General features: G+C 59.9%; 1 pseudogene; it reads left to right on the top strand.

Annotated features, from left to right (window-relative positions):
• The first annotated feature begins 1,868 nt into the window (after positions 1-1,868).
• On the top strand, positions 1,869-2,845 carry LOC123090187 (putative cyclin-dependent kinase F-2; annotated as a pseudogene).
• Positions 2,846-4,601: the final 1,756 nt, after the last annotated feature.

The raw sequence follows: 4,601 nt of genomic DNA, 5'->3' as shown, positions 1-4,601 counted from the left end.
ACGCCGGCTAGAAACCTAGCCGCCGCCACCGCAGACTCCCTCCCCCTCTCCCTCCGCCGCTACCGGAAGACGCCCCCGGGCTAAGCCCGGGGGCCGACGGTGGTGGCGGGGGATCTCCTCTCTCGCTCGTCTCCAGGGTTGGGCGGACCCCAAGGCATGTGGTGGCGCGACCGATCTGGGATCTGCGACGCAGTAGATGGTTGCAGGCGGCGGGAGGCCGGCCCGTCCTCGGATGGAGACGTCTTGGCGCGGCAGAGGCCAGGGCTGCGGGCGATGTGGGTGGCCCTTCGGGCGGCGGCGGCTGCGGTCGGCGGTGGCCGGCTTGGCTGCGGTGGCGTGCATGCTGCCTTCAGATCGGCGAAGGCGGCATGGAGGGCATGGTGGTTTCGTCGGCAGCACCTCCGACCAGATCTATTCTGACCGGTGCAGCCGGCGGTGGTGGTTAGCTCTTCCGTCAGAGGTGGTCGGCCTGAGGCTTGGTGTTCTCTCGGGATCCGTTATCTAGCACCAGCTTCGAGTCGGGAAGACGTAGTTGCCGATGAAAACCGAGCCGACGGCGGGGGATGGTGGCGTTCCACGTCGTTACCTTGATGAAGGCATCGTCATGTGACTACCGTCGACCCACTTGTATTGCTCTGGGGGAAGCCCTAGGATCTGGTGTTCCAGACCGGACGATGGCGGCACTGCGGTGTCGTTTCTCTCTTGGGAGCATCGTTTTGTGGAGCAGCGCTAGAAGTCAGAGGCAGGAGGTGGAGCGGCTTCGTCTTGCACAGAGCTTTGGTGGAGATGTCAAGTCATGCCTGACTGACAGGTGCTACGCTTGGTCATGCCTGGTCGGCAGGTGCTACGCATGACAAATCCTTCAAGGGCTTCAAGCTGTGTCGGCTGGTGGTACTTGGCAACATGGCGTCGAGGTGTATTAGTGGCGACCGCGACGTGTTCAGCTGTTTGCACGCAGGGAGGAGGTGCCATTGGGCACCGTGGTGGCATCGACGATAGCTGGACCAAGCAAGGTTGATGCATCAGTACAGTTCTGAAGATGGAGCGGTGGCCGTTGGCGGCGGCGGCCTCTGAGAGCACGCCGGACCAGTGTGTGCCCCAGACCCGACAAGTGGCTAGGTTGGGGTCTCAGGTCTTAGATGTTAGGCTTGGTTGCGATGTCTGTTTGGTATTAGGCCCAGGCTATCTGCCCCTTCATCAACTGGATAGGTGTAGCGACAGTTTGCTGCTTAGACGGCAGCTTTAGTCTTACTGTTGTATGACTTTGTAAGGTCTTCTAAGAATAATTAATAAAGTGGCCGTATGCATCGCCCAGATGCAGAGGCCAGAGGTCATCCTCCTATTTTTAAACAACGTCGGCCCTGATCCTGATCCGAAGGGAAATGTACCCATGGTTCTCAGATTGAACTACACCCGGCCTGTGCTAACCTACGCACGCGCAGGTCTATCAGATTGGGAATCGAAGATTGCAAGCCAAAATGGAATCGCCAAGAAAGGGAGAGAAAAAAATTCCTTCAGATCCCAGACAGTGTCGTGTCTGCAGTGCACAGGTAACCGGCGCTTCGAAAACATGGGCGGCAAGGCAACAAAATTCGCGACCGCGTGTGGTGTGTGCGACCCTAACTCGGATTGTCAATCTATGGATCCTCGATTGCCTAGGTCTAGGACGTAATTTTGACTCAATTTTGACTCCAATCGAGGTCCCTCTTTCGGTATTTCCACGCCCAACCGCGTTGATCGATCCATCCGTGCATCACCCACCTCCCCTCCTCCCTCGATCCCCTGCTCCCAATGCCCTTGCCTCCACCGCGCGTGCATCCTCCTCTCCAGCAACCAAAGCGCGCAGCTCGCTTCGTCGAGCTAGCGCGATGGCCGCCCGCAAGCGGCCTGCCGCCGCCCTGGACGTTGGCCCGCCGGCTTGCTGCAAGAGGAGCCGCACCAAAATCCGAAGCATCGCGGAGTACGACAAGGAGACCAGCCTCGGCGAGGGCGGCTTCGGCTGCGTCCTCCTAGCGCGCCACCACGCCACCCGCAAGATCGTCACCATCAAGTACCTCTACTGGCCGGACGGGTCCCAGCAGCCCCCCAATGCCGTTGAGCTTCTGCGGGAGGCCCGATTCCTCGTGGCCTGCCATGGGAACCCCTACGTCATCGGCTTCGAGGGCCTGGTGTGTGACCCCGACAACGGCGCCTTCGGCCTCGTCATGGAGTACGTCGCCGCGCCGAGCCTCCACAAGTTCCTGTGGAACAGGGGCAGCGGTCAGCCGTTCCCGGAGTCCACCGTGCGCGCCATCATGTGGAAGCTCCTCACCGGTGCCAGGACGATGCACGACCCGCCACGTCGTCCACCGCGACATCAAGCCCGGCAACATCCTTGTCGGCCAAGACGGGGAGCTCATCAAAATCTATGACTTTGGGCTGGCGATCTCCATGTCCGAGCTACCGCCGTACAACCAGGCCAACACGTCGTTCTACGTGGCGCCCGAGGTGCTCCTGGGGAAGCGGGACTACGACGCGCTCGTGGACACATGGTCTATCGGCTGCATCATGGCCGAGATGCTCGCTGGTAAGACGTTGTTCCTCGGGGATGATGATGACAACGCCGCAGACAATGAGATCATCCAGCTCTGGAGCATCTTCCGCTTGCTTAGGATGCCAGACGAGGATGCCAGACGAGAGGACGTGGCCGGGGTTCACGTCACTGCCGCTCACCGAAAAGCCGCTAAAACTGCTACCACCGGGGCACCAGCACAACAAGCTGCACGATATGTTCCATGAAGAGAAGCTGTCCGAGCATGGATTCCAGGTGTCGCAAGGCCTTCTCATGTGCAACCCCAACCAGTGACTGATGGTGGTCACGGCGCTCAAGCACCGATGGTTTGCTGCTCCTTGTCCAGCCGCCGCCGCTGTGAAGGCCGACGCTTTGTTGTTCCTGAAAAAGAAGGCACCAAGGATCAAGTTCATCCCGCCGGCCATGCCGCAGAAGAATCTACTCAAAATTACACTCGTCGTGTGGAACGCAGCTCAACGAGTCTAGTTAAACACTTTAGATTTAGCTGTGCTTGGATGAGCCACTATCGGAGTAAATGACCACGGGTAGCCTAACCGGCCCCCCTGGCTCTTCAAAAAATATCGGGTCGACTGAGCCCTCAAATAACCAATACGCAGGGCCGCCTTCCCCTGGCCGACTGTCCCACCGGCCGGCTACTGGAAGGCGGCAAGGATCCAAGAGCTCTCTCGAAGAGGGCCGACTCCTAGCAGCCGGCCACCAGAGTGACTGACTCCTAGCAGGCGGCCTGGCTCACACCCTCAAAGTGTGCACCCACATAACGGCGATAAGATGGGGCGTGGCTACAGTGAAGCCTGTCACCCCCCAATCCCGGAGCAAGCGCGGCCATAGTACGCCGTACGGCGCGGCCACTCCCTGTCCGACGCGGCATTGTTGCCACGCTGACCATGACATCACCCACGACAGGTTGTCAGTACGGCCCGTAGGCGGCGGGCCCCTCCTGCCAGAGAGATACCAAAAGGCAGCACAAGCTTGACCAGTCGGCCAGAGGGGAGGCCGGCTCCCAGCAGTCGGCCTGCCCCCACCCTAGAAGTTTGTGCACCATTAAGCAGATAAGATGGGGTAAGGCTACAGTGAAAGCCTGCTAGGCGGCAGCATTGTAGCCATGCTTACCCCGACAAAGCCATCGTCACCAAGAGCAAGCCTACAGTAACCAGCAGCTGACAAGACCCCCAAGCGGTAGGCCCAGCCTGTCGGCCAAGAGGCCGGGATCCGGCGGGACCCACCAGTCAGCGGGCCCCAGCGGCCGGCGGAGAAGCCGACGACTACCGACACCGATGGCCTGGACCCGCATCCAGCCAGATTACCATTGTACCCCTGGGGGTAGGCCTATATAAACACCCAGGGCACCCATTCAAAGGGTTGATCTCTTCGAGTTTTAGACACCACATAGAGAGAAGAGGAGAGCTAACCTTGCCCTTCTTCTTCCTCTAACCAAACAGCTCAAGGAGCCTCTTGTAGCTACTTGTTTTGATCTAGTGATCATGCGGAGACCCCGCAGAGCAGTACTAGGGGTGTAATCTCCAAGGAGAGCCCCAAACCTGGGTAAGATTCACCGGCATGCATGTCTTCGCCTTATCCCGTTTCCAGGCACCGATGATGTCTTACTGGCTCCCACAATGATAAGCCACCCGTTGGCATGTGTCGCACTTACCACCCGACATTTGGCGCCCACCATGGGGCCAGGTGCACCGTCGTCCGGAGATCTGCTCTGGACGGGAACCCTCTTCCTCCCCAGCGATCATAGCCAGCCCAGCACGCCTGATGGCGCTTGCCCCGACGTGCTGCAGGGCGTCGATGATGCCTGCACAGCGAGCTGCCTCGCCGATCTTCTTGGCGAGGTCCGCCTCTCCGACGAGCCCGCGCCAGGCGCAGGCGCAACCAGCTCCGAGAGCTGCCTCATCGACTTCCTTGGCAAGCTTGACATCGCCAAGGAGCGCACCTCCGACCTGGAGTCAGTCGGCTCCACCAACCCGATGCTTGTCGACTCCGACACGGCATCGCTTGATGCCTTCCCCACCAATGTGGTGGT

Source organism: Triticum aestivum, chromosome 4B (assembly GCF_018294505.1).
Source record: "Triticum aestivum cultivar Chinese Spring chromosome 4B, IWGSC CS RefSeq v2.1, whole genome shotgun sequence".
NCBI lineage: Eukaryota > Viridiplantae > Streptophyta > Magnoliopsida > Poales > Poaceae > Triticum > Triticum aestivum.
The sequence above is the reverse complement of the archived record's forward strand: the minus strand, read 5'-3'. Positions and strand labels throughout refer to the sequence as shown.